Genomic DNA, 19,244 nt, shown 5'->3' with positions numbered 1-19,244 from the left:
ACTGTCTCATTTTCTAATGTAATTCTCTCAAGATGGCTTAATTTAATTACACTATGTTCCTCATTCTTTGTTATTCTTCTGTTCATGTTCATGTTATAACCGCTTTTCAAGACACTATTAATTATGTTCAGCTGATCTAAGTCCTTAGAAGTCTCTAACAGAATTACTATGTCGTCGGCGAAACGAAAAGGTTTCATTTCTTTTCCTTTTCCTAATTTCGTCTTGATTAACTTCATGGCTTGTTCAGCGTACAGATTGAATTTTATTTTGAATTCGCGTCAATTGTTCTGTTGAATAATGACTGGCTGGTCTGCCACTGTTCGCTGATAAAGTAAGCAACACACGTGGTTAATTATATGCGCAGACGACAGAGATCTGACTGAAGTTATTACTTGATGTTCTACATTACTATATATAAATGACGGAAGCTCATGTGTTACATCCAAATGGAATAGTTGAACATGTACGGGATCCTATGGCAACCTTCTCTCAAAAGAAATATTGGATTGACGCTCTTTATCGTGAACCACAATTTGGAAATCGCCATCGTGATGAGTAAATCATTTAAATAAGTGACGGGGTGCAAAATATTATCCTTTATAAAGCATTCTTTATCAATCACCGGAACGTATCAGCAAGTTTTGTTGACGAAAGTTGCTCCATTATCGATGACTATAACTGGCCGAACACCCAAGACGAATTTAAAACATGAACAGCGTATTGTATTTAGCTATATTTCAGTAAGATCTATGGATGATTGATTTTTAGAAATTCTTCAGTGACGAAGGAAAAGTTGTATTAATTTTGGAAATGTATGAATAGCAACACTTTACTGAAGCCTTCGTGAATAATTATATGTCTTGACGAAGTTCCTCACACTCAAAGAATTTTAATTTGCTTCCCCAGAGTTTCTAATTAGTTTGAATCAACTTTGACACCTACTGTTATTATTTATAATAATTTCAAATGTGCACTTTATCCAGTTTTTCATCTTTTTTCTCAGAAGAACCTTACGGACTAGGTCATCGTATATTGAATATGATTTCAGACGCGAAGTAAAAAAAAGGACTCCGAAACCAACCGAGAAGTAATTTGTCAGCCTTGCAAATGCAAACACTGAACTAATGTTGTTACTGGAACGTTAACGAGTAAAGTTCGCCGACGTATTTGCAGCGAAGTGCTTGCAACAAATGACTCACAGAGTTCCAGTTTGGTATTCCAACGTTATGAAGTAACTTCGTATTTATTTTGGCCTGCGACCCCGCTGCATGCACTACGGCAAAACACGTAGGCAATGTACAGCATAGCACACAAAATTTTCGCACAATTTTCAAATAGAGCAATAAAATTCCAAAACGCGTGTCGTAATTGAGTGTCTTTTGAAACACGAGTATTTCCCATTTAACAAATTGTTCGCCATCAATTTAATGTCTCTGCTACGCTCGAGGGGAGCCATTACCGGAATTGATATGGCGACCTTCCGCCGTCGGCCGCCAGATGGCAGTCGCGCGCTATGGGCCGCAGCCGGTCAGTCAATACAGCCATCTAAAACATTCACCAGCGCTCGTTAAATCAGAGCCCGACTGTTTGCTGAGCCTCATCGGGAAAAATATTTGCTTGTTTGCCGTCTGCGGGAGAATAAATAGCGGCTTATTTTTTCCATTCGCACTCCGGCGAAATTCGCCGGCCTTTAGTCATCAGCTGTTAACGGCCGCGATAAAGAAGTCATCAGCTAAATTTTTGTGGCAGAATGTGATGGCCCTGTTCGGGGCCGTAATTACTCGACACGAGAGTACTGACGTGCTCGCTTCTATAAGTCTTCTCTCTCTAGTATAATTACATAACGAATCGTACAACAGATACTAGAAACGGTCATACAGAGAGTTAACGTAACACTTGTGTTTTTAGGACTTTTTAGAATTTATTGCCTGGGTGTAACAGTGACAGTTAGTCATTAAGGGTGGCGAGGCAGATTTGTGACGGTAACGGCTCAACACATCTTGCCAGTGAGATGAGATGGAACAAACACATTCTTGCGTGCATAGTGTTTTGCCTCATTGTCATACAGCCGATTTACTCGTTACAGTCAAATTTCTGCGTGTTTCCATTTAAGAACAGACGTTATTTGAAAATGATACAGGAGCACTTAGTGCACTTTTAACACGTCATTCAGTGTTACATTTGATAATGTTATCTTATTCGTACAACTTAGCAGACTCTGACAAATTTTGCCGATCAACCTTACCTTTTCAATGTATGCTCCGAGGTATGTAGATATCTGGGCTTCCGACTAGGATACCCGTTTCTATGTAAGTCAGCAGTTTTTCGTCGCCCTTGTCAATGAAGATGAAATCTTCAAAGTTCTTAGGCCGCTCACAATCCTCTTCGTCTGCTCACTTCTTCAGGAACTCTGGTGTCCCCTGTTAACATACCAGAAACAAGAAATTACGCAGAAGACCCCAGTAGCGGGGACGAAATATTTTTGAAGAAGAAATTTGAGGAGGAACATGCTGTGGCGTAACAACATAGGTTTCTTTCAAGGTCCTCCTTTGTTGCCCATCTCTCAATATGGCTAGGTATGTTTCAAAATGTAACAATATCAGTGTTGGGAGAAACAAGTACTAAATACAAACATATTACCATTCAGATAGGTGTTTTCGTTTTCTTGAGCAATATGTATGCTAAAAATCACAAAACCTGGTTTCAGCAACAGAATTATTTTAATAATTTCTATCATATTTTCAGTGATAGACATCGTAAGTAATCGTTAATAGGGTCCTAAACTGCTAGACTGTGTGTGGGGCGTGGATTTGAACATAGTTTCGGTGGCAGTGCGTTTATAAAGTGAGACATGCAGCTAAGCATCACGCTAAGGCTCAAGGATTTAAATTGGCAGTAGGAAAACGGTATTAGAAAACTAAAGCTTTTAGTAAGCATGCCTAGGTGCAGTTTACATCATTTCAGTTTTTCCTAATCATGGTTTCGTTATTATGGAAACTTAAGGTTTTTTGTTAAGAATGCGATATTCTGAAATTATTTGTTGTTGAAATGGTGACAATATCATTATTTGTCGTTCAGTGAGCATGCTCCTGTTACTGTGACTAAATTGTTGAATTATTCCAGTCGTTATGATGTAGATATAAATAGGACCCCGTATCTTAAAAGCTGGAAGTTTCTCTCCAGTTGTTGAACAAGGAAGATGTACGTAGTCTGTGAACGTAGTTCACAATCAATTACACTCTGGAAAGCGAAATTCGTTTAGGACTTCTATATCTAGGTACTGCGATGAACAAAAATACGTATTAAAGGGAGAGAGGTATAAAGTAAAAATACAGGAAATGGCCACAGGAAACAATGATGGCTAAAGAAAAAAAAATGAACGTAATTTACAATAACCGGATGATAAATCTCTCAACTAATGAGGTGTTGAAAGGAATGTCTTTGACAAGTATAGTGGAAAGTGCAAGCATAGATCTGTACGATGGCTTTTCACCGACTGATGTAATAGAAGAGGAGGAATTTTTGATGTGGTAGATACAGGTGGTGAATTCATTCGACAATAGTTTGACATAGAGCTGAATGGAGGTCAAAAAGGTCTGCAGTTGTTGAAAGTACGATATTTGATATCGTAATCAGAAAAAGTACAGGAGTGACATCAGGTTTTCAGAAAAAGAAGTAACACTGCAGTTTCGAAAAAGGAAAAAAGGTGCAAGCGTAATTACTGTCAGATGATTTCGTCAACTTGTAGAGTAATATGAAGACGCTAAAAAAAAGAAAAAAATTAGTTGCCGTAGGAATATACATTCAGCTTCATAAAATGCACAGACAGAAGAGAACCAGTTCTGAATTTATGCTTGATGAAGGAAGCAACAATGAACATATAAGAAGAGATTTCCAATTATTCCTTTTTTAATTTGTGAAAAATTTTGGATAACGTAATTTTATTCTTGTTAACTGATGTTTTTCTAAAACCTACGACTTTGTGATTAATGATATGGCTAATAAAATGAATTATTTAGATAATTTTAAGAGGGGTAAGATGTTTGGAATCCGGAGTCCGGGAAAGAACATACAGCGACAAACAACGCAGGAGAAATAAAGTGAGAAGAAAAGAATGATTAGCTAACGCAAAAATGGTGGGAGGGTTGCAGGTTATCGCCGATACTAGTTACCATGAATGCTGAAAAATCATTGAAGAATTTAAATAAAAACTCAAATCAAGATTGAAAAGGGCAAGGTCAAGAGACTGCACTACTAAATTTGATGAACGACATAATCAGTCTGGCTGAAAGTAGGAGTGACTTAGAAAAATTATCATATGTAATGGGCTGCTTTCTTGTAACCGAATGTAGATTAATGACCACGAAACTCAAACTGTAGTAATTTCTAGCAGTTGAATGAAGAATAATGCCTCGGTAAGTATTGCAATAGGAAAACAATAACTCAACCAAAAATAAACCAGCTACTAGAAAACAAAAAGTCATCAAATGGTCACAGTCAAAACCAACTATTTTCAACTAGAAACTAATTAATGTAGCTCATCGACTAAGACACTGGACTAATATCAAGAAGGACAGAGGTTCAGAAATCCTCAAGATCTACAAATTAAGTTTTCCTGTTGTTTTCCTAAATTGCTTGAAGCAAATATTCGGTGGGCGGTACCTTTAAGAAAGACGGGATTGGCCCATCCATCTGACAAACGCGCTTGTGCTCCATCTCATATTGTAATGCTGTTCAAGGAAATTAAAACCGTTATCTCCGTCAATTCAACAGAACTTCACTGGTGTCAGTTACTGACATAAGATGTTTCAGCACCTGCCACAGCGTTTTATGATTGTTAGAACCAACTGTGGGAAAAACGGTAAAGGTACAAGGAAATACAGGTAGGTGAATATCATGTAGCGCACCCATCTTTCATAGATTTTCCTATTATAGGACCAGTTGTGCCTCGTCCGACTAAATGTTTTATAATGTACAGGGCGATTAAAAAGTCAGTATAAATTTGACAACTTAATAAACCACAGAATAATGTAGATAGAGACGTAAAAATTTACACACATGCTTGGAATGATATGGGGTTTTGTTAGGATGGCGCTCCACCCCATATTGATAGACGCGTGAAAGATCTCTTGCACTCGTCGTTTGGTGATGATCGTGTGCTCAGCCGCCACATTCGTCATGCTTGGCCTCCCAGGTCCCCAGACCTCAGTCCGTGCGATTATTGGCTTTGGGGTTACCTGAAGTCGGAAGTGTATCGTGATCGACCGACATCTCTAGGGCTGCTGAAAGACAAGATCCGACGCCAATGCCTCACCATAACTCAGGACATGCTTTACAGTGCTGTTCACAACATTATTCCTAGACTATAGCTATTGTTGAGGAGTGATGGTGGACATACTGAGCCTTTCCTGTAAAGAACATCATCCTTGCTTTGTCTTACTTTGTTAATTATTGTTATTCTGATCAGATGAAGCGCCATCTGTTGGACATTTGTTGAACTTTTGTATTTTTTTTTTTTTGTTCTAACAAAACCCCATGTCATTCCAAGCATGTGTGTCAATTTCTACCTCTCTATCTACATTATTCCGAGATTTATTCAGTTTTCAAATTTATACAGACTTTTTGATCAGCCAGTATATATGTAGACCCGACCGCGGAATGGAAACGTGTACCAAGAACGTGGGTCTGTTTCTCTCTAGGCAGATGCGATAACCACTACGCAAACTCGGCCCAGTGGCTTTCCACAACTGCACGGATTACCCCAGCTCACCTGGTCCCTCGCTCCAAATTCCAATTCACTCCTCAGCCCACTTTGTATTCCCCACAAGCTCGAACAGCACTGCCGTGGCTTTCCAATTGTATTGGAATAGCCCCTCAGTATCGAACAACAAATGGGATCCGGCTTCAAACTCAGGCACACGTGCTTAATCAAATGAAACTATATGGTTCCATAGGCCTTTTCACGTCTCAGACGTCCATGATGTGTAGATGCAGAGATGCGAACCAAGGTTTTGTGCTCCTACACAGATGCGATAACCATTACGCACGTCTGCCTAGTAAGCAGGAGACCCGGGTCCAAACCACGAACTTGATACAAATTTTGTTCCTCGCTTCAGTGTGCATATTCATAACATAGATGTCTGAGACTTGAAAGGTCTCTGGAAACGGACAGTTTCAATTTGATTACAGATTTCTTGTTTCTCTTATGGACTATTGCCACAGTTGTTATCCAACACAATAAAGTTACCGAGAGAAATGTCCAAGATCAACCACACTTTATGGTCGATATTCAATGAAGTCAAAGTTAATTCCGTAGGTCTTGAAGGGCCTGAAAATCTTGGCAGGAAAAGCGGTACAGATGTTTTAATAATCGCGTTCTATTATCTTCTACGGTACAGTAACTGAACTGGTTTTCCTCCCCCCGTCGGAGGTTCGAGCCCTCCCTCTGGCATGTGTGTGTGTGTGCGTTGTCCTTAGCGAAAGTTAGTTTAAGTTTGATTCTGTAGTGTGTAATCCTAGGGACCGATGACCTCAGCAGTTTAGTCCCACGGAAATTTACCGCTAATTTCCAAAATTGAATTCTTTCTTCCGCTACACCTAATATGCAGCTGTTTGACACGGCGTGTAGCATTTTGATAACCTTCATTCTACAATCTGAAATGTAGATCGGATTTAACCATCGAAGGACGATCACGAGCGAATTGACTGAGACTCCCGTGAGATTTGTTATCATGTGGAGCACACGCAAAACCATAAACTTTTATGGCAGCGAGAGTCCCCTTTCCATCACACTTAACGATCAAGGGAAAATTAAAAGTCAACAGCAATCATTTTAATGCGCTGTAGGAGAACGACGGCGATAGTCTGCGACTGGAGTAGAATTAACGAACGGAACGCTGTCAGCACGCAGCTACGCACCGTACAGGGATTACCGAATTTATTGTATATTGGGCTCTTGTGCTTCCATAAATCTTTTCGTAACAACCAAGCGTCAACTAACGTCGATTTATTTACATACTTCCACAAGACGTGTAGTTCTCGTAAGATCATTTACAGGGATGTTCTGATTTGTCGAACTACTAATCACTTTTCACCTTTCTATTTTTAAGAAAACTTATATCTATGTCGTATGATTTATCCGTCATTTTTAGTAGCCGTACACCGTAAACTGCTGTGGAACAGTAGTTCGTGAACACGGACTCTATCTACGAACGTCACCAACAAGCTCGAAAGTTGTGCGTTCAAGTTGTTGTACATGAAAACTTTTCACACTGTTGTGAAATGATTCACTTATTTCACAAGCGTCACACTGAAACAGGCGGAGAATTTTATTGTGATTCACATAATTTTTCGCATCCTGATTAACCAAACTAAATAGCACCACAAATTCATCCAAAATAGTACTGATAGTCAGGGTCGTTTTTCATTCAACAAAAAATGTTCAAATGTGTGTGAAATGTTATGGAACTTAACTAATAATGTCATCAGTCCCTAAGCCAACACACTAATTATCCTAAATTATTCTAAGGAGAAACACACACACACCCATGCCCGAGGGAAGACTCGAACTCCCGCCGGGATCAGCCGCACAATCCATGACTGCAGCGCCCTAGACCTCTAGGCTAATCCCGCGCGGCTTCATTCTACATTCAGTGGCTAAGTGCCCGAGTATTATGTACGTATCATATACAGTTCCAAAGCAAAGAAAACGAAGAGGAGAGTGACATTAAAAGGTGTCTTGGCTGGATAATCGTATATATTCTGCGACAAAGTGTGTGGGGTGTTTGAGTAATACATTCGACTTGATGGAATGGAATAACGGCTTTGGTTATCACTGTGTCACACAGATTCTCGATGATTTGAGGAAAGAAAGAGAGAAAATTATTTGGTACTGATGGGTGGAAGATCTCTTTCCACTTGGTGTATGAGATTTGTGTGTTAAGTGTATCCGTTGAGTGTAGGTAGCGTCACGGACGAGTGCGCATGTGAAGCCACGTTTGTCCACATAGCTTACACTCCACGAATATTAACAACAGCATCGCGGGGCTTAACTTCTCCAGCCGACAGACGGTTTGCCATCAACAGTAGGTTGTGCCCTCACTGTATGATACTCTACGATATTTTTGACATTGTAGAAAGGTCCACTAATCACCATCATTGTGCCACCAAGGCTTCTTTGAGGTAAGTGTGCTTGAATCACAGGTAGTTTCTGCTATTTGAAGTTTCACCAAAAACAATCAGATCTGAGTCAGTAAGTAGCACTCAAATTTTGAAAGTGAGGGCACTGCCCTTGATTACAGAGTTGGCTTACTTTTAAAGTCTCGACTTGTTTTATCCTGTGCATGTACAGATTTCCACTTACTTATTAAACCTGAAGAAAAATATGCGGTGGTGTTGTGTATTCATGTAAAATTGAGTGTAGAAGTACATAAAAGGAATCATTTCACTTTTTACACGAATGTCCGTAGCAGATGGATGAATCGGGAAATTAGATACCTGTCTTTTCCGAAAACTGCTACATCAAATGGGAAACATGATCCTGTAACGAACGTAAGTACATGACAACAGAAACCAGTAAAGTCAGACATGAAGAACTGTACATAATCGCCGACTACGACTATTCAGTATGCTATGAATTATCAACATTCTGAAGTCAGAGCTTCTAAATGTCATTCATTTAGCCAAGAGATTAACTTTTTTAAGGTAATCTTCCTCAACGGAAAGCCTATTCGTTTCTAGAAAGTATTAACTGTGGCACCTTCAGACCATACACAAAATGCGTGGACACTATAACAATAGGCCGTGGAGATCATGGAAAAAATACCACCTGCAGTTCTCAAGAGAAAGAATAAAAATACCTCCGCACCTGTCGCAAAGTTTCGTGTTGATGCCACGAATTAATAAAACTGTCACGGTAAGTTAAACCCATTTCCCAGAGATGAACTCAATCGCAAGCGCACTGCTCACTTTGGCAATATGTGCATATACTACACATCGCATTTAAATTTTCGATCCAGTACACCTATCCTGACTCAATGAGCTTCGAATAACACTCAGTTTTTCTGTCACAGAAGAGAGCGCTTGTACAGCCACAAAGACATACATGTCCTTCGAGGTTTGATACTCAGAATATCGTCATGGTACTGGTACCATTCTTTCGGTGTGTTGTTATTTTCGCAAATTAAACACAAGTTGATGAAATTTATGAAGGGCGAGCTATGATAAAACTGTGAATCACATGAATTCTGAGAAGTTTGTTGTCTCCATGGAAAAGTATATTTGCTTTCAACACATCGTAACTATCTACAACATAACTGCAATGTCTGAGATGAAGTGCGGTAGTATATACGACGGTTAGATAAAAAGTGTTATTAGTGTTGTAGCGTGTTCCATTGACTAATATGGTATTTCTGGTTAATGTATGGGTCGTCAATGTCACCTCAGGTCATTACTCTCTTCAGCTCCAGGCAGATTTTAAAAGTAATAATAATGTCGTGTGACGAGAGCCTCCCGTCGGGTAGACGGGTCCAATCCTTTGGATTTGACGCCACATCAGCGACTTGGGCGTCGACGGGGATGAAACGATGATGGTTAGGATAACACAACACCCAGTCCCTGAGCGGAGAAAATCTCCGACCCAGCCGGGAATCGAACCCGGGCCCTTAGGATTTACAGTCTGTCGCGCTGACCACTTTCTTTTATCTCATTTTGTTCGATTTGTTCCTTGATTTTTTCAGGGCAGACGTCCGATGACACTCGTTCAGGTTGCTCATTGAACCTTTCACTCAGTTTTTTTTTATTGTTACAGAGGGTAGCTAAAACCTCTGACCGAACACGCTGAGCTACCGTGCCGGCGACCATTCAGCTACCGGGGGCGACACTTTAAAAGTGAAAGAGAGTTACATATATGTTAACAGGTTTGTGCTAATATTCGTTAACAATGAATGACTCTCAAAAAGTGGGAAACCATAATGAATATTTGTAAATGGTATCGTATATGATACATTGCGACTTAAGCAGACAATCACACACGCAGCTATAATGTTTCATGTTGATTTATTACAAAAAAGCACTTATATACCTTACACAAATTGTTCATTTTTATTGTAAATTTCAATCCAGGTCAGACCAGAAACTTGGTACCGAAACTTTAAGCAACTTTAAGCAACTTTAAGTCGTCAACTAGTTCCAGATAATTCCTCAGGAGGTATCATATGTCTCTTGAAACCTTGTCTGAAATTAGGGGGTATCTGATTTTCCTCCCCCAGCACATTCTTAAACGCGGTACACTTAAACGGGGTGCAATAATACTACTACAGTAGAATGAAATGATTTTCCAGTTTTATTGACATGTCCGATACTTGTAAATGGAGACATTAGCTGAAATCATGAATCAAGACAGTATTTGGATAAATATTTGAACGGCTTCTTGAGTTCTTCTATGGCTGCTGAGTTGCTGGCAGTATTGTTAGACTGGAAGTTATTGGAAGTGACACCCACCTGAAAAATAAGAAAAGGCAAATACATTTTCTAAGTAAACTATTCAGTCGCAGACCGTAATACTTATAGTAACACACTCATTCTTTGTCGTTTTATGGTCCGAGAATCCTTTTTGTCTCTGATTTGACCAAGAGAAAAGTTTTCTCATTTGAGTCACGTTCTTCATTTTGATCGCCTTGCATCAAAGCGTCACCTTCATCAAGATTGATACGATAAACCCACTAAAGAGACAGCCTACATTACACTTGTCAGTCCTCTGCCGGAATATTGCTCCGCGGTATGGGATCCTTACCATGTAGGATTGACGGAGGACATCGAAATAGTGCAAGGAAGGGCAGCTCGTTTCGTGTTATGGCACAATAGTCGTGAGAGTGTCACTAATATGACACGCGAGTTGGGGTGGCAGTCACTGAAACAATGGCGGTTTTCTTTGCCGCGAGATCTATTTACGAAATTTCAGTCACCAACTTTCTCTTCTGAGGGCGTAAATATTTTGTTGACACCCTCCTACGTAGGGAGAAATGATCATCATAATAAAATAAGAGAAATCAGAGCCCGAACGGGAAGATTTAGGTGTTTCTTTTTCCGACGCTCCATTCGAGAGTGGAATGGTAGAGAAGTAGTGTGAAAATGATTCGATTAACCCTCTGCCAGGCACTTAAGTGTGAACTGCAGAGTAACCATGTAGATGTAGATGTAATCTGAGTGATGAAGCTTTTTCACTGACTCATTTGGTTTAGTTCTGTTAACCAACTGGCTGGTCCCAACGGAGGTTCGAGTCCTCCCTCGGGCATGGGTGTGTGTGTTTGTCCTTAGGATAATTTAGGTTACGTAGTGTGTAAGTAAGGGACTGATAACCTTAGCAGTTAAGTCCCATAAAATTTCACACACATTTGAACATTTTTTGTTAACCAATTCAATGATCTCATCAGTGAAGCCTGGTAATCGTATGAAAAAGAAAGAAAAATCTAACCATACTTCAGCTCATGGAAACGAGGTCGGCATTGAGTCTCAGGGTATCATATGTAATTTAAAGCTTTTACATTTGTTATAACATTAATTTATAGTTCGCTGTTAACTGAGGGATGTCTGTACAATATTAATACCATTCTAAAACAGGTGAAAAGCGACGTAATTAGAAAGAGACATGTCCTCATATAAGGGACCTACACTTTCAGTTAATTGGGATTTTTAAATGACTCGTGCACCCAATATTCCTGTTGTTTGGGAAAGGCGCCTGTTCCAAAGAATAGTAAAAATCCAGATAAATGCTCGCTTTGGTTTTTACAGTTAAAGTCGTTAGGTAAATTTCGTGCTTTAGTTTTCAGCTGATGTTTCTTATTCTTCCTAGTGAAATATTTAAATAAAATTTTCACTCAGTGTTTAAACTTCGTTGAGTGTACCAGTGGCCGCTTGAAATTTTGGTTTTAGCTAGTAATTTTGTGAAGTTTTGTTGGTATTGGTACTAGCTGTGGTGTTGTAGTGTTAATACAAGTAGTTGCTTTCTTAGCAGAAAGGAGAATATCGAGACCGCTATTGTTAGTTCTATAAATAATTCTACCAGTGTAACTGAACTTAGGTAACGTATAAGTAGGCCTATAGTTTTTTTTCAGTAACTATAAAATTTTACCCTGAGTGACAAGTGTGAGCTCTGTCGTAGGCTTATGAGTAGTGTGTTATGGTGTGGGATTTGTTCAAAGTATTTTCATTGGGGAAATGCAGTGGGGAAGGCAGTGGGCATTCTAGTGAGATCCTCTCCTGAGAATTCAGAATCTGTAGTGGAAATAATTTGATAAAGGAGTAGCAGCGTAAGATCTGTGATGTTCAGGTGCAGTTATGCCCAAAGAAGGAACTAGATAGATTGAGGAGGGTGAAGGGTGGTGGGCAGTTGCCAAGAAGGCACCTAGGAAGACGAGGTATTTAGACAGTTATATTTGTGTATACGCAGTAGATATGACCTACTGTCAGAGTTGAGTGGAGAGAAGCGTCTTGTAGCTGCAGATGTAGGGAACATGCAGCAGTCCTCAGCAGTTAGGAGGCCTAGGTCAATTGCAAAGTCTGACAGAAAAAATGGTAGAGTTGTGGGCCAGCAGTTGCAGGAAGTTTTGGGGAGTGAGTACCAGGTCACCAGCATTGTGAAGACTAATGCAGGTTTGGCTCAGGTGACGGACAGCATATTGGAGTTACGTAGGAATTTTACGATGGAGGATCAGATAGTGATATTGGGTGGAGCAGGGAACAGTCGGAGCAGGGAACAGTCTCTATGAGGGCGGGGAATACTATGTAGGTGGTGACCTGGTGAAGATAACTACTCAAACTAGTGGCACTAATGTGCATTTCTTGCAACTATTTCAGCGTCATGATTGGCCTCATCTTAATGCGGTTGTTAGGTGCATTAAAATGGGACTGGGGATAGCTCTGATGATGTAGGGCATGGGTCCCATTTCATTGGTGCTAGTTGGGTCTGTCAGTAGATTGAGTTTCACAAGGCATGGCCTGCACCTCAAAAAGTATGGGAAGGAGTGGTTGGCAAAACTTATAGGTGGCAGTGTAGTAAATGGTGGTGGGATCATTCAAGGAAAAATTCCTGTAGTAGTTTGTGTTAGAGCTGCCCCTTTTTTAGATTGAAGTCAGCTGGTTGGTATACCTGATTAAAGGAAGTCCCTCTAACGAACGGCTCACTTTCAGAGTACGTCATGTTTCCAAGTAGAGAAGGAATTAGCATATTTCATCAAAGTATAAGAAGTATTAGAGATAAGGATAGTGAACTGCTTATAGATGTTGACTCTGAAATTATTGGTATGTCAGAGCACCACTTAAATAATATCACAATTTAGAGGTTTCCTTTACCTGGTTACAGATTAGCTGGATGTTTTTCTAGGAGTTCCTTGCGGGGCGGGGGAGTGGCTTTGTAAGTAAATAACAGTATTCCATTTAAGTCCATAGACATATCATGGCACTCCACTGAACAGATATTTGAATGTTGTGCTGGGGAGCTGAATTTAGTGAAACGAAACTTCTAATTGTTGTTGTTTATAAGTCTCCTAACTCTGACTTTAGAACATATGTGCTCGAGCTAGAGAGGATTTTTGAGTCGCTTTGTAGGAAGTACCAGAAATTAGTTATATGTGGTGACATCAATATAAATTTTATCTATGATGATGCAAGAAAACGGATGTTGGTAGATCTCCTAAATTCATATGATCTGATGAAGCCTTTTTTATCTAGGGTGCAGAGGAACAGTAGTACAGCCATAGACAATGTTTTTATTCATTTTTCAGTACTAGATAGACTTTCTGTTAATAAAAGGGTGAATTGCCTTTCAGACCATGATGCACAAATTTTAACACTAAAGCTCTATAGCATTCGGACAAATATCACATATAATTAAAAAATATGTAGGAAAGTTAACCCACCAGGAACCAGAGTGGCAGGATGTTTATAATGCTGATAACATAGATGATAAATATAATGCTTTCCTTAACACATGTCTCACGTTGTTTGAGAGTTGCTTTCCATTAGAAGGTACTAAACAGGGTATTAGCAGTAATAGGCTGCCTGGATAGCTGACTAGTGGAATAAGTATATCATGTAGAAGAAAGTGGGAATTATATCAAAATTTTAAAAATAATCACAATGAAGTTACAGCACCCTATTACAAACAGTATTGTAAGGTGCTTCAAAATGTTATAAGGTAAGCAAAGAGTATGTGCTATGCAAATAGAATAGATAATTCACAGGATGAAATTAAAACCATATGGTCAGTTGTGAAGGAAGCGTCTGGTCAGCTTCACAAGGTCGATGATATAAAGTGAGTTAGTAGTAGAAATATTTCTGTTACTGATAAATCAGATGTATGTACAGTATTTAACAATCATTTTCTGAGCATTGCAGGTGACTTAGGTAAAAATTTAATTTCTACAGGGAATCATATAACTTTCTTGGCAAATGCCTTTCCGAGACTGATGTCTGAATACTCTTCTGTATTTAGCCATATTTGTAATTTTTCCTTTAAGAATTGGACAGTTTCCTGAATGATTAAAGCATTCAGTAGTAAAGCTGGTTTATAAAAATGGAGAAAAGGATAATGGAGATATTTTTAGACCTACTTCTATGCTATCAGACTTTGCTAAAGTTATTGAAAAGGCAAGACTGTTTATGTAAGGATAGTTGATTATTTTATATCACACGATTTGCTGTCAAATGTACAGTTTGGCTTTAGAAGTCGTTTAACAACTAAAAATGCTATATTCTTTGTGCAAGTAACTGGATGGGTTAAACAAAAGGTTTAGAACGCTAGGCATACTTTATCTAAGGCGTTTGATTGTGTTGATAACAAAATATTGCTCCAGAAGTTGGACCATTACAGAATACAGGCAGTAGCTCACAATTGGTTCACCTCTTACTTTAGCAACACACAGCGAAACGTCATTATTCACAGTGTTGAGAATGGCTGTGATGTGAGGTCTGAGTGGGGTGTGCTGAAGTGGGGGGTGGGGGTGCCCCAGGGATCATTGCGGAGGCCGCTCCTTATTTATGTAAATGATAAGCCATTTAGTATTATGACTAACTTTAAAATATTTATGTTTGCTGATGACACTAGCTTGGTAGTAAAGGATGTTGTGGCAACAAAGGCTCGGTTTCAAATGGTGCAGTTCATGACCTAAGTTCATGGTTTGTAGAAAATAAACTAATGCTAACTCACAGCAAGACTCAGTTTTTATAGCTTCTAACACACAATTCAACAGAACCTGACGTTTTAAATGGTTCAAAAGGCTCTGAGCACTATGGGACTTAACATCTATAGTCAACAGTCCCCTAGAACTTAGAACTACTTACACCTAACTAACCTCAGGACATCACACAACACACAGTCATCACGAGGCAGAGAAAATCCCTGACCCCGCCGGGAATCGAACGCGGGAACCCGGGCGCTGGAAGCGAGACAGCTACCGCACGACCACGAGCTGCGGACCCCGACGTTTTAATTTCACATAATGCGCATATGATTAGTGAAACTGAAGAGCTCAAATTTCTATGTATTCAGATATACAGTAAACTGTTGTTGAATGCCCACGTTCAGGATCTTGTTCGAAGACTTAATGCTGCCATGTTTACTGTTCGAATGGTATATGAATTGAGTGATCGTTCGACACGAAAATTGGTCTACTTTGCTTATTTTCATTCGCTTATGTAGCATGGTATTATCTTTTGGGCAGCTCTTCTCATTCTAAAACGATAATTTAGCCTCCGAAACGGGTGGTTTGGGCAGTAAGTGGCGTAAGTTCGCGAACCTTTTGTCGATCCCTGTTTACGAGACTGGGTATTTCGACATTGGCTTCTCAATATATATATTCGTTGCTATCATTTCTTGGTAACCATATTAACTTAGTCCCAAGGATAAGCAGCTTTCACTCTGTTAATACTCGGCTGAAATCAAACCTGCATTTAGATCAGACCTCCTTAACTCTTGAGTAGAAAGGTGTGCAGTATACTGCTGCATCCATTTTCAATAAACTACTACTCGAATTCAAAAGTCTTACAGTAGTCCACGGGCTTTCAAATCGAAACTGAAGAAGTTCCTCCTTCTATTCTGTCGAGGAATTCCTTGAAAAATTAAGCTGATTTTTGTTCTATTGTTGATTGCGTTTTCTTAAACTTACACATTACCTTTTTCAGGTCATAAATATTTTATTTTTACTTGTTATTACTTTTATGTTATAATTTCACATACTGAAACGTTCCATGACCATGAAGATTTGATCCTCAATTTAGTCCTAAGGAACTTCGATCGAAATAAATTTTGGAGCGAAAGGTATAAATAAGAAATAGTTAATGGAATTAGGAATAAATAGACTGAGTCTCATATAATTTTAGATTTCAAGTTGTTCCAGAGCGTCGGCTCACTGAGTAAAATTGTGGTATTATTAACTGATCATAGATTTGCAATGGGGCATAAACGGAATCAAAGCTAGTGACTCGAACTTGATGTAAAAACAGAGTTAATACTGTGAATTAACGTCAATTGAAAAAGCAGCAGAATAATTTGTAGCGATTACAAGAACGTAAAAGTTAGTTGTTCGCAAAACACTTCGCGTAATGAACAGCTTTGTGTTACTCACTGTAATGCAGATGTTCATGAATACTTCATTTATATTACAGTAGGTAATTTTTGAAAAGTTTGTGAAGATTCATTTAGCGCAGAATAAGTAATTTTGCACTAGACCGTTGCGCAATTTTCAGTGCACACCAAAGACATGAAATATATATTATTCTGCAGTAATATTTTTTCAATGTTCATTTAAATTATGCTTTTAATTTCTAACATTTAGGCCTTATTCTTTAACTAGTGGTCGTACCAAGCAATAAAGTTCGCTGCTGTTAAATGACAGTTTTGGATATTTCCTAGTTACGTAAATTGCATTTCTTTATGTTAGTTATTAAATAAGCTCATCTATTTCAGTATTTTTCTATATTTTCACTAGTAGTATTCTCAGAATCTATAATGGTGATAGTGTAGGACTCTGTCAGGTAAGTGATTGAGGAAAAGTTCATTTACACTGAAGTGTTGCCGCACCGAAAAATTTGCTGTTTAATTGAGGAAAACTACTACACTGGCTAGCCCTATACAGTCTGAAGATGAAACTGGTCGGATATTACTTTGAAAAGTTGCTGCTTGTGCTATGTGAGATATCATTCCTCGAAAATGTATGCCAACATTATCACCGCCCCATATAACAAATAGGCTCACAATACCCTCCCTGAATAATAATTCCACTTGATGGCAATGTACCGTGCTCATTGACAACCACAAAATGACTGACCAAACCTTAAAAATCTTGTAATTTATTCCTTGCATTTCCACCCACCGCGTCTACACTTGACTCGTTTGAACACTTGTTGCTAACAACTCCTCTCTGGCGACTACTTCTGCACAAGACGGTGTTTATGCGACCAACGACAATACTCCTTACTTCAAACGTATTCTCTGGCTCTCTATACAACAGAAAACTTCCGAGACTAGACCATAGTTTTTAACATATCATAATTACCATATTCTTTTTTAATTAATTCGTTTGCATTAAATCTTTGACATTTAATCATATGACAAAATTAATAAAACGATAAGACGTACATACGACAGAAATTTGATCACAGTTACATTATTGTAATAGCATTAATTATGAGAAAAGTGTATTAGGCTCTGTGTTTCTGGCTTTCAGTTATGTTTATTCTGCTGAGCCCTACTCTGTACGTGCATAATCCAAAGTTTCCAATCAGTGCTGCTACCACTTGGTGCGTCGCAGTAGAACGAACAACTGAGCTGCTAACTATCGTACGTGATACCACAGGCCAGAAGAAGTTCAGTTGCGCATCGACCTAAGGAAAGATTAAAACCTAGAAGTATCATATACAATACCTCGGGAAGATGATAAGAAACGGCACAGAACGACAAATGGAAACCTTGAAGACGCGGCGTTGACAACGAGGAGGGCAGCAAACCGAAGACCTCTTGTAACAGGACTGTAGTTGGCCAGATGTGGCCAAGGAGAATGGGTGGAATCGTTTGCATAGACAGGAGCACATCCACACAATATGAAAAGCATACTACATACACCACTGTTGGATGTTATTTTGTCAGCTTGGGTGGGCGAAACTATGTAGGACTTCGAGACGCTGAATTGTTGGTGCTTTGTATAAAATTATTATTATTGTTATAATTATTGCATAAGGATTCTTTCAACTATGCAACACAGTGTGAGATGTCCTGTTTAGTTCAGGATTAGAGCAGTGAAGGTGACTCGTGAGTCGTGAGGGGATAGCACAATAGGTGAGAACATTGTCAGAAAAAAGCAGGGTTCTTGCATCGAGTCCCTGTCTGGGGCACAGTTTCTGTATGTGTAAGACAGGGACTCGATGCCAGAACCCTGCTTTTTTTCTGACAATGTTCTTACCTATTGTGTTATCCCGTCACGACTCACGAGTCGCCCTCACTATTCCAGTCCGAGACTAAACAGCACCAACTGCAATGCGGAATGAGAAAGTTATTATGGAAACACCCCTAGGCTTAGGTAGGTTATTTCTTTGTATAACTACACTCCTGGAAATTGAAATAAGAACACCGTGAATTCATTGTCCCAGGAAGGGGAAACTTTACTGACACATTCCTGGGGTCAGATACATCACATGATCACACTGACAGAACCACAGGCACATAGACACAGGCAACAGAGCATGCACAATGTCGGGACTAGTACAGTGTATATCCACCTTTCGCAGCAATGCAGGCTGCTTTTCTCCCATGGAGACGATCGTAGAGATGATGGATGTAGTCCTGTGGAACGGCTCGCCATGCCATTTCCACCTGGCGCCTCAGTTGGACCAGCGTTCGTGCTGGACGTGCAGACCGCGTGAGACGACGCTTCATCCAGTCCCAAACATGCTCAATGGGGGACAGATCCGGAGATCTTGCTGGGCAGGGTAGTTGACTTACACCTTCTGAGTACGTTGGGTGGCATGGGATACATGCGGACGTGCATTGTCCTGTTGGAACAGCAAGTTCCCTTGCCCGTCTAGGAATGGTAGAACGATGGGTTCGATGACGGTTTGGATGTACCGTGCACTATTCAGTGTCCCCTCGACGATCACCAGAGGTGTACGGCCAGTGTAGGAGATCGCTCCCCACACCATGATGCCGGGTGTTGGCCCTGTGTGCCTCGGTCGTATGCAGTCCTGATTGTGGC

This window comes from Schistocerca gregaria, chromosome 1 (genome assembly GCF_023897955.1).
Source record: "Schistocerca gregaria isolate iqSchGreg1 chromosome 1, iqSchGreg1.2, whole genome shotgun sequence".
Lineage (NCBI taxonomy): Eukaryota > Metazoa > Arthropoda > Insecta > Orthoptera > Acrididae > Schistocerca > Schistocerca gregaria.
The sequence above is the reverse complement of the archived record's forward strand: the minus strand, read 5'-3'. Positions refer to the sequence as shown.